We start from the raw sequence: 12,719 nt of genomic DNA on the forward strand, positions 1-12,719 counted from the left end.
GACACCACTGTTGACAGGTACAGAATTTGATAGGACGCTCCCAATTTTGACCATTTGTTGTCTGTTTGACAGGAATGCTTCTATCCAATTATGCAAGTGTCCAGAGATACCATAAGATTTTAGTTTTGGGAGTAGTTTATCGTGTACCACTGAATCAAAGCCTTTACAGAAGTCTATGTAGATTGTGTCTATTGCTTTGCCCTAATCGAGTTGTGTAGTCCATATGTTTTTGCAGTGTAAGAGTTGCAGATTACATGATAGTTTTTTCCTAAAACCAAATTCTTTATTAGAGAGTAGGTTGTTTGTTTCTAAGTGGAGGATGATGGATTGGTTAATAATTGATTTCATGACTTTACAGGTGACGCAGCATAAAGAGATTGGTCTGTAATTTTCAACTAGGCTGGGGTCTCCCTTTTTGAAGATGGGGATGACCGTGGCTTGTGACCATAGTTTTGGCAAGGAGTTGGTCCTGAAAGATTTTTCAAAGATTATGCTTAGAGGTTCGGCTATGGCAGTGTGTAGCTTTTTAAGAAGTAGGCACATATTCCGTCCGGTCCAATAGGTAGAGATGGTTTTAGATTGTGTAGTGCTTTTTCAACAATGTCTTCTGTAAAATTGATATGTATTAGATCATTGTAGTTGTCTGTGGTTTGACTAGGAAATACTGGCCATGATCCATTGCTGTTTACAAATACTGAGCCAAAGAATGTGTTAAAGAGGTTGGGTTTAATAGTGTCATCGTTGCAGTCTTTACCATTAGCTCCTTACAGGGGTGGGATGGACCTTGAGTCTTTTAGTTTGTTGTTTACAAAATTGTAGAAAGCACGGGTGGAATTGGTGCGTAGAAGTTTGTATCAGTTGTTTGCCCATATATTATTGTGATTGAGGCTGAGAGTCTGCTCAAGAACACAGAAAGTTAATGGCTGCAGTTAGACAAGTCCAGATTCATTTGTAGATTTGATTGATTTAATTTGTGGGACAATACTCAGTAATAAGCAGCACTGATTTCAGTGAGATAGGAATAGGAATTATTTTGAATAAAATTTTAAGGCAAATTGGTGAAAGGAACTTGTTTCTGGCTCAGGATCAAAGCTGAAAATGATGTTGCTCAAATTTGACACAACACTATCTTCTTTCAGTAGAGAGATGGCATCTTCTCATTCTACCTACATAAGCCAGATACTTTAAATGTTGGATATTTCTATAATACGGGTGACATTACAGAATCCTCCACTACATCTGTGGTTAGACTAATTTGGCTAACATGACTTCTATAGTCCTACTGCCCTAGATTTGCTGTTACTCATCATCATTGCAGTACTTCCACCTAAACATTTCCTGAATATTATCTAATGGTAGGGCCAGCTTTGGGATATATTCTTATTCTACACTGTCAAGAACAGGAGCCATCTCTTTTTCCTCTATGAAGAATTATATAAAACAACAGAGTTCATCAGATTCAGAGAAACTAACCTTCTAAATACTGACCTTTTCATACTGATGTTTAAGAGGTTGAAAGGACTATTTGACTGACAATGTGGCAAAGTAAACTTAAATGCAGGATGCAATAATATCTGCATTAGCAAAAGTGATTAGTTCCACTATTTTACATTTCCATAGCACATCCCTTAATAGCATGGGGCATTTTATCTCATCTCTTTATGGTGGTCATATTTCATGCCAACAAATATCTTTCCCCCAAGGTCAAATGAAACAAGAGTTTAGCCAATATGTCTTGTTTTTCTCCATGCAAGGTGGTAATCTTCCTTTTGCCATTGGAACAAATATTAAACTTAATTCTTCTTTATGTCTAGAAGAGTACACTTGATTCCTCTTTACTGCTTATTTATGACAGAAAAATATCAAAAGTGGGAAATGATAAAGATAGAAAAGTATATCTTGTAATCCACTGTGCCAAATTTAAGCCATGTCAGATTTGTATCATAGCCCATAGGTTCACTCAGTAAGCCACCTGGATTTTCTTGTTTATCTGTAACTTTAGAGAGTCCACGGTATATGGTTATGGATCACAACTTGTGCAGTTTTGTTTTAGGTAACTTTGTGAACAAATGTTACTCCCAAGGTTGGTTTTTAAAACATTTTAACAGAAGATAGAGTTAGAGAACTTTATGCTAAACAAAACCAACTAAACCAGATTCTTGTGTATGATCTAATAGATTTTGACGGTGGTATGGAATTGAAATTATTGCCCAGTTAAACAGAATTTCTGGACCAAGAGTGCCTCTTTGCAGACAACTTATGAGCAATATGAACAATTATACAATAAATACTATTGTGCTTCTGGGTGAAATTCATGGTGCTAGTTGTCACTTTTAAAGCCTTCGTTGTTTGTAGTGGGTTACTAACAGGACCATCTCTCCCAATTGTTTCTACCCATCATATCCAATCCAGCAGGAGGGGCATGCTCTGGATGATCAGCTGGTAGGGCCCAGAAGGAGAGCGTTTTCAGCTGTGGCATAGCATCCAGAGATCACATCGCCCTGTTGGCCTTCCATAAGGCTCAAAGTTATGCTTATGTGCTTGGACATGGAGTGTTGGTGTGGGACCAAGCCCATTGCTTAGTTGTGTTGTGTTTGAATGTGGCTTTGTGATTTTTTTCCCCCAGCTTCCCTTAGGTTTTATGCTTTTGTATATATTATTATCATTATCATCATCATTATTATTATCATTATTATTATGTCATGAGCCAACCAGAGTGAGATATGTGAGATGGGCAGCCATAGCCATCCATCAAACAAACAAAGTTTCTGGGATCCTTCCCACAGGGCAGTTAATAGTAATAGGAGCAGAATCACCTTATGAGACTTCTGTGGTTATGTCACCTGCTTTCATAGGTGATCAGAGATCTACCAAATATTTAGATTCAAAAAAATATGCGTACACATTATATAAAACCTGCTCCTATGAGGAATCCTTCCTTGGCATGTTGCCCTGTGGTTATATTGAGTTGCCAACCGGGTATGATGCCCTTTGTTATAGAATAAATCATGAGAGCTTCACAAGTGGTTGAGGCTGCATATGAAACAAGCAGAAAAATATAAAGGGTGGCATTTAGATTGGAATTTTTTCTCAATCCATTTCTACTGGGAAGAAAAAGGCTTCTGTTGTACTAGTCACAGAATATTCCCACTAGAGGGAGTGTTTTGCTATAGGAAAAGCAGGGCTCTTCCTCTGTGGTATACATAAATCCGTAGTTCACTGATTCTTGATGCTGACTGATAATTGTTTTAAAAAGGTCTGTTGTGGGTTTTTGAAATTATGATTTAAATAAGCTCATTTCGTATCAGAAATGAGAAAAGTAGATGAGAGCCAGTCCATTGAAAAGTGATAAATACTAGGAACAGGAACCTGAATTTACTACCACTGCAACAGCTTTACTTTGATCATGTTCTGACAGCTTTTTTAAATTGTAGTATATTTAGTGCCCCAGTGATTCTGGTATTGCATTTTATAAATGCATACATTTTACAAAGTTTGCAAAATAAACACATTCAACTGTTTTTATTATTTGGAGAAGCAATTATTAGAAAAGGGAAGAATCTGCCACACAAATATCCAACTCAAAATCTAGCTGGCCAGTCTAGGTTTGAGTTTCAGAAAAATCATCGTGTACAATACCTTATTCTGTGTGTTGGCTCTAATGTTCTATAGTTCTCATGGACTTTTATGTCCTTAGATACAGTTTTTCCACTTGATACCTTTCTCATGCTTCTTGGTGTTTTTCTACCCGAGTGATATCACATCACCTAATTCACATGGGAGTTGCTATGTCTTTATTCTGGATTTTTTTTCATATGCTGCAGAAGGTGACATCTATCAGAACAAACTTTGGCCTAAATGACCTGTTTTAAGTGAATCTCGTGTACTCCATTTTTCATACATGTCCATACATACCTCCAATAAATACATGGCAATAGATGGAAGGAACTGCACATAGAGACAATTCAGGTATATATAAAATAACTATATAGTGGTGCTGATAACTCTAACATCACCTACATATGTTTAAATGTTGGATTTATTGACTTGAGGAAAAGTAGAAATCAACGATTACACAATTTTATTTATTGTGTCATTTTCTGCATTTACTATTGTAATAAGTAATTCAAGGTGGCGAACATACCTAATACTCCTTCCTCCTATTTTTTTTCCACAACAGTAATCTAAGAGGTGAGCTGGTGAGAAAAAGTGATTGGCCCAAGATTACCCAACTGGCTTTCAGCTTAAGGTGGGACTAGAACTTTCTGTCTCCTGATTTCTAACTTTGTGCCTTGTCCAGTAGACCAGGGGTGTCAAACTCACATTGTCACGACTTTGCTTGTCAGAAGGTTGCAAAAGGGGATCACATGATCCTGGGACACTGCAACAGTCCTAAATATGAGCCACTTGCTAAGTGTCTGAATGTTGATCATGCAACAGTCCTAAATATGAGCCACTTGCTTAGTGTCTGAATGTTGATCATGCTGCAACGGCTGTGAGTGTGAAAAATGGTCATAAGTCACTTTTGCAGTGTCACTGTAACTTCAAACACTCACTAAATGAACTGCTGCAGTTTGAGGATTACCTGTACTCAGGCTTCTCCTTGATACTGTTTTTCTTTCTTATTACTTTTTATCCCTCTCCTGCCACGTCCATCAGCTGTTCTCACTGTGTTCCTTCCTTTCTCTTAGTATGATCTCCTACAACTACCCTAATTCTATGGCTAGATATACATGCATACATCCAAGTCTTTAAAAGGATGGGCACTCATTTGTTCCTATTCAGTTACTACATGTTCTGATGCTGAATACTAAGAAAATCTAGTGCACACGTATGGATTGTTTCTCCTAATCTTTGGAGAAAAGGTTGGAAGCTTTCCTGATAAATAATAGTTGGAAATACTTTTTTTAAAAAAAAAAACCTTTTTTAAAATCAACCCATAATTGCCTGATAATTGTCTTATAATAGCTGAAAAACATTATTGCTTGAACTTCTAAAATATTTAGATCTACATTTCAGAGAACTCTTGATGTGTTTCCTGATAGTGCCCCTATTTATTCTTCCATTTCTTTGGGTGCTTGAAAAATGACCAAACTTGCTGGGCTTAAAATAGTCTGCCACCTGAAACCCAGCAAGCAGCCAAGCTGTTTTTAATGCTTAGGGAAGTATGAAGTGAATGGCCACAATCTACTACAGTTCAGCATAACCACAAGGTGAAGATAACCTTCTGTCCTAAATAAATTCAATAGAAGCTGATTTTAGAGAAGGCATCAATCAATCCGCAGAGGTGACTACGCTATGATATCTCTTGGGCAATTTTTTTTAAAAAATGTAATTGGGATTTCAGTTAAAATGTGGGGCAGAGGAGTTGCAAAACAGATCTAACACAAAAAAGGACCTTTCTTATTGGCCTTGTTTGAAAGTGGGAGTGATCAAGCAAGAACAAAAGTGTTTGTCAATTTCAAGAGACCATTTCAAAAGACTGAGGAATAACAATCCATCTTTTGTTTTCTTTTCAGCATCTACAACAATCACTTTATGTGAGGCAGTCTGCAGCACAATGCCCAATATGAGCCTTCAACTTCTCTTAGAAAGTGTTTTGTTAAGAAAGAAGTAGGCCTCCCTATCTAACCACAAAATATATTTTCCCCCTACGTGAACACTTAATATCACGATCAATCATCTTATACCCACACCCTATGTTCTTTCTATATACAATTTGAGTTACATCCCTCTTTGCTTTGTTGGGGAAAAAACTGAGAAGTAGTACTAGATGTGAATAACAAGGCAGCTGCCCAAGACCTTGCAACTGGTCTAACATCAGCAAGTTGGACAACTGTTGAGCAGAACAGAATTGCAGTATTTGCTTGCTTCGGTATGATGAGCAACTTATGAGCACATTTGATCCTGGCCTGAAAAAAGTCCAAGGCATGAAACAATTCAGTTATGAACAACAGAAAGGAAAACAGAAGCTCTGTATCACAGAATCAGCTCGAATCATAGAAAACAAGCATCCAACTGAAGAATACAATGTATAAGAGAGAATAGAGAGACGAAAAGGGCATAGGTATGAGGGCAACCATAGGCAAGCATGAGGCCAAATTTTTTAAAAAGGTAATAAAAAATTTCTCAGGAACATACATACAGTAAATGCTGATAGTACAACTTGGAGCAAAATGTGAAAAACTGAAGCTGTTGTTGCAAATCCATCAGAAAGCAAAATTAGGTACAAATTTTTCATCTCTTCCAGAGTGAAAGAGAATTCTGAAAATATACTTGTCAGAATTCACATCACTTTATTTGAATGTGCTGCACATTTATCGAGTGAATTTGCTAATATTTTTTTCCTAGCACCATGGCAACAAATATTTCAACTTACTTTGATATATTTATTCTTACAATATTAATATCTACATGTTACCACTCTGTCTCATGACAATCCATATAGGGATATATATCTTTAGTTTTTAAGACCTTTTTAAAACTATAGACATATATCCCCAAATGCATTAAAATGTCCAGATGGTACCATAATGTTAATTCCATCTTAATCATGCATTGCATTGTAAAACAAAACATAATGACTAAATATTCATGTAGCAATGATTGATTGTAAATTCAACACAGTTAGTTGCACACAAACAAATAACTGGGACTTGCATAGGAGTAAAAGCAGTGAAGATTTAAAATGTAACTATGTAAACAATTGATCCATTGGCAGTGTGATATGGGGATAGAAATAGCAGAATTTCCATCAAATAAGGTGTTTTTTTTTAAATAAAATGCTTATTTTACTAATGCTTACTTCAAGCACTGTTTCTGAGGATTAATTTACCCAATCATATTTCATATGATGAAACTGACTTGAATTAATTTGCCAGTAATTTCAGATATATTGATCTGGGATTGATGGCAGGGATCTATATTTCCTTGTTTATTTTGTTTGTTACATTTCTGAACCACCAGTTAACCCAATTTCTGTGCCTAAATCAAAACAAACTGCAACAATGCTGCAGGTAAAATCACAATTTTATCTGATCAGTACCAAAAGAATATTTGCTTAACAAAATCAACTTATCATAAAATTATGGAATTGGAAAGTATCACAAACATCATTATCGTGCAATGCAAGAGGATCATTTAAACCAGGGCTGTCAAACTCCTGGCCCGTGGGCCGGATGCATCACATGCCTGCCATGCCCATGCCCTGTTTAGCAAAGGGGGGAAAACTGCCGTCACGTGATTATGTGAGTTTGACACCCCTGACTTAACCTATCCTTGAATGGTGGCTGTCCTCTTCTTAAAACTTTCAAAGTTCAACTCATTGCCTCCATAGGTAGAGCTATTCCACTGTTATATAGCTCTTGCTGTTAGAAAGTTTTTCCTTACTTAAACAAATTGTAGGTGACTGCAATTTAAACTCACTATTTCTGGTTCTAATTTTTGAAGCAGTCTTTCCTGTTATACCCTTCCAACCATTTTCCCCCATGACACCCTTTTATGTACTTAAATATGTCTCTTCTCAGGCTACTCCAGAAAGTTTGAAATGCCTTCTGAACGTTTCAAATTCCTTCAGCCTATCTTCAAAGGGTACATCAAATCCCTGTGTCATCTTGGTCACCTTCTTTTGAACCTGTTCCAACTTGTCCATATTCTTCTGGAAATGTGGTACCCAAAATTGTACACAGTACCCCAGGTACAGTCTCACCAGTGTACAGTAGAGGGGAATAGGATTTCATACATTTTTGGTAGAATAAAATTCAAAACTACATTAACCTTTCTAGCAGCTGTCTCACACTGCTGTCTCTCATATTCTGTTTGTTTTCAACGATCACTTGAAGTCTAGCTCTGATGTAGTGCTTCCAAGCCATGAATCCATTATTTTGTATGTGTGCAATATATCTTTCCTTATTATATATACGTAATACCTTACATTTCTCCCTATTGAAAGAATCTTGTTCCTTTCAGACTACTCTTCTAACCTGTCCAGTTAGATTACAATCTTGTTCTGTCATTCTGGGTATTTGTTTGTTTGCTTATTTCTTCATTTATTAAATTTATATGCTGCCCATCTCAATGAAAAAGTGACCCTGGACAGCTATTTATGAATCCTCCCAATGTTATGTATTTGTAGATGTGATTAAAAGGCTAATAGTCCTACTATCCAGGTCATAAATAAAACTGTTGAATAATATTTACCCCAAGACAGATCTCTGTTGGACCTCACTGGTTTTTACTCTCTGGCTTGATGTTAGACCTATTAGAACTGGGCCTGAGTATTGTTAGCCTGTGTGGACCTATCTTACTGTAGAGTAGTAGTACTATTCAAACTATACTTTAACTGCTTGTCAATAAGAATGTCATGTAAAGCCCTGTCAAAAACTTTGCTATGAAATCAGTGTAAATTACAGTATAACCACAGTATTCACCTTTGTTCACTAGAATAGTTATCCTGTCAAAAAAGGAGACAAGATTTGTCTCATATGACCTATGTTTGACCTATGTTTATCTATTTTGTAGTCCCACCAGTTCTTACTCACAGGAAAATGGTTTGGTTTTTTTTTACAGATATTCCAATGCACCATTGTTGCCAACTTGCCATGCCATTGTTTGTAGTAAATCTATGCAATCTTCTTTCAGCAGCTAACTAGCTGGGCCATTGTTTCTTCAGTTTCTTTGCAAAGGCAGCATTTGCTCTCTAGTGCTGTCTTCTCAATTCTCATTTTGTATGCATTTGTTTGGAAGCTTGGTCATATGCAGCCAGAATTAGCCTCTCTATCTCTTCATCTTTCTTTCTCTTCGCCATTGGCAGGTGTTCTTGTTAGTTGCTAGTCTGCCTGCTAGTATTTTTATGTACTGGCTATGTGAGACTTTGCCTTGCCATGTCTCTTTTCTAATCTTCGTTTGGTCTTTTTTGTAGCCCAGTTTTATCTCTCTTACTGGTATTCAGTAAATTTTTGTATCATAATAGTTTCAGTGCATCTTCTTCTCTGTCCTTTAAATATTATTCCAATGCCTGTTTTTCTTCTTCAACTTCATTTCACACCCACCTATGCTCCCTGGTAAGTAGAGTCTGTGGATGAAGGGCGTGATTCATTGTGATTATTTTTCTGGTCTTCTAGTTCTACTTGAGTCCATTTCACTATTCCAGCTGCATATCTAATGGCTTGATGGTATCTTCTCCATTGAGTTTGGACTTTAAGCTCTTTTTCACTCTCATGATGCATTCACATCTAACTTTCTTCTTGACCTGAATGTGCTTGATGTTGCCAGCTTGAAGGAAGCTGTGATATTTGCAGTGATCTTTCTTATCCAGACTCTTGAAGCTATTTTCATAGGATATCTTTATTTCTTCAGTTTTCACTATTTTTCTCCTGTCCTTAAGGGTGGCACATTTGTGCAGTCCAAATTTCATTGCAATGGCTTGGGCTATATACTGTATATGGACAACATTGAACAGCAATCCTATTTCAGATGGCATTTTTCTATACAGCTTCAGATCATCCATCTAAAGGAGGTGGGATAGTGTGGCAAATATTATTGAAGTTTGATAGCATGTCCTGACTTGTTCAGTATGGTTGATAGAGAAAGCAAAGCAATGACAAACAGTAGTGTGATAGTGAATTTCCTTGAAAAAAAAAATCCTCTCTTATATTAACCTTCCCCAATTATCAAATTGACTAGCATCTGTGTCTTCCATTGTGCCATTGATATTTGCACAAGGCTTCTGATGTTTCTACTGACTTCTGTTGTTTCTAGGCATTTATCATTTGGTCTTATTATTACTTTCCGTCTGTTGGCTTATCCTTTTTATCTTAACCTAGATTCTTTAACAGTGATTATCAGTGCAGTGACCCCTATGTACAAAATTTCATTCCTGATATTATAGCACTGCACCCTCATTTCTCTTCTATTGATTGTTCTACTGAAAAAGGTGAATCCATCCAGCCTAATATCCCAGTGGTAGGATTCATCCCATCCCATTTCCATAATTCTATTATATCATATTTGCCTTTATGCCTCACAGCATTCAAATCCTCTTATTATCAATGCTTTGTTTATTCGTTTAGAGACATTTAAATGTGTTACTCTTCCTTCTCCTCTATATTTGTATTTCCTTTGCTTCTTTGTTAACTAGAAATTTCCAAAATGCTTCATTTCATTCATTCAATTACTTGCCAATTCATTATCCACCTACAACTGTTCCTACAACTGTTATATCTGTGTCCTATTTTAAAGCTCTCCTAGCCATGTTAGACACTCCTTCAAAGATGTACTTTCTTCAGTGAGATGAATTCCATTTTTCCTGAATGCTTGTGCTGCTATTGAAAAATCCAAACTTCTATTACTTCTACCAATGTCAATATTTTACTAATATTGTTGTTGTTGTTTTAATGTGGTGGCTTCATATTAGCATATTACCACTTATAACCATTAGTATATTGCTATGACCTTCAGATATTTTTCTAACTAGAAAGAGCCAGTTATAACATATGGACATATTCTGAAACCCTGCTCAAGCAGAATCTACAAAACCTTCTTGGCATCAGGATCCCTGACTCAGCTCTACTTCCTGCTACATAAGATGATTTCAGTTTTGAGATATTCTTCCTCTGATAAATGTGTCTGCTGATATATTCTATTTAGCTAATGGGCAGAAGGATCTAAGAATTACTTGGGCCACTGTTGCAAAACTACTCAGGCCTGGAGGTATCAAATTTCATGAACCTGTTGAATAAGCAAGCCATCGTAACTTTACTGTTGCAATGCAGCCCTGCCCTAAATTATTATCTATTGCAGCAGCTTGACAAGAAAAATGTTATCAAGTTTTTCTGTTCTTATTCCAATATCTGTTCTTTCTAATGTGGCCTCTGGTTAAATCATATATCCTATCTTTGGCTGCTGAGATAAGCACAGCACTATGAGACTATGGGCAATTTCACATAGCAGACTTCAGCTGCTTGTCTCCTGTGCTGATACTGGCTGGAAATTATGCCAGGACAGTAGTTACTCTGGACCCCAAATGGTAAATTCTGCCTTTTCTTTACTGTGGCAAAGCAAATCCCAATTGTTTTCCTTTCTGTGGACCAGGCTTCGAGGACATATGGTTTTCATCGGAGTGAGCAGCAGTCAGCAAATCATATAGTTGAATCTTAAAGGTCATCTATCCCTGTTCACTTCAGCAGAGACATTCTCACAAGGAGCATTTATCAGCCTACCAGTGAACCAATGGAAAAACAAACAAACATATGTGACCTTTCACTATTCTTACTGTCAGTTCAGTTAAAAGGAGAAAGCATCAAACTCTTGTCACTTTTCCCCAGCCTTTATACACAGTCCAAAGAGATGACTTCTTCCACCACTTAGCTTGGCAAGCCCCATTAGAGAACTTCAAAGTAGAAAAATGCTGGATTCTATTAGTGGGAGATGCATCTGAAAGTGATAGCAATCTGGTTGTGCCATTCAATGTATGCTGTTCTCATTTGCATCTTTTACTCTGCTACTATGTGTTGTACTGTCTCTGAGATCTCTCTGCATAAGAGACAGCTTAGTTTAGAAAGCAAAACCCATGAGTTCAAGTCCTATCTTAACCAGCTGGATGACCTTGGGCCAGACACACACTCTCTCTCTCTCTCTCTCAGCCTAACTCACCTCAAAAGATTGTTGTTGTGGGGAAAATAGGAGTGTGTTGGCTATGTTCACCACCTTCAGTTATTTGTAAAAATAATAAAGTCAGGATATAAATAATATATGAATGAATAAAATGCACCTCGGGTACTAGTATTAGACCCCTACTTCTATGAATCTGCTTTTGTTCCTGTTCTTGTGCTACTATAGTGAATGGCCTGGAATTTAGTCCATTAGCGGATTTTACTTGCCACTCCAATGACCCAATCAGTGTCCAAGATTGGGCACAACGGGAACAGGCTAGTTGGTTACATGTTAGAAAAGCTCTGGATAAAACAGCGATGGATTATAAAACATATGCAGACAAGAAGCGGCAGGATCATAAACCTTTTCAGGTTGGGGATAGAGTATACCTTTCACCAAAATATATTAAGTTGAAATTGAACAGTAAGAAATTGGGGCCCAAATACTTGGGCCCATTCTCAATAACAAGAATCACTAACCCTGTCACAGTCGAGTTAAAGTTACCATCACTGTTGGGTCGTATACACCTGGTGTTTCATATCAGTTTATTGAAACCCATTGTCTCCCAAAATGAAGTGCCTGAAGTAGAAAAAAGAAACCACCAACCAAATACAGATCAGATTGAAATAGATAGAAGTCTCTACTCCCGCAAAAGAAGGAATAATATCCAATATTTAGTACGCTGGAAAGGATATCTGGTGTCAGAGGCGTCCTGGGTGAAGGCATCGGATGTATGTGCAGATCGTTTAGTGCGCCATTTCCATAATACATACCCCAACAAACCTGGGCCCACATTGTAATTAGGTTAACTATGATAGATGTCACTAATAATAATGTTCTTCCTGTGTTGCAGGCAGATTCCTGGTAAAGGGGGCCGCCTGTCACGTCCCCACGGCATGCTGGAGCCGTGACACCGAGCATTCCACTGCATCTGAATAGTCTACCGCGTTCAGAAGTACCTGCTAGCCAATTGACATGGGGTTCAGAATTGTCGATGGAGATTGACGACGAGCCCTGATGTCAGATGCTGAACTATCACAAGTTGTGGGCAGCTATCGGCAGAATGA

Source organism: Notechis scutatus, chromosome 3 (genome assembly GCF_049901735.1).
Source record: "Notechis scutatus isolate UNSWTSFEM ecotype Mainland chromosome 3, rNotScu1.2, whole genome shotgun sequence".
Classification (NCBI taxonomy): domain Eukaryota; kingdom Metazoa; phylum Chordata; class Lepidosauria; order Squamata; family Elapidae; genus Notechis; species Notechis scutatus.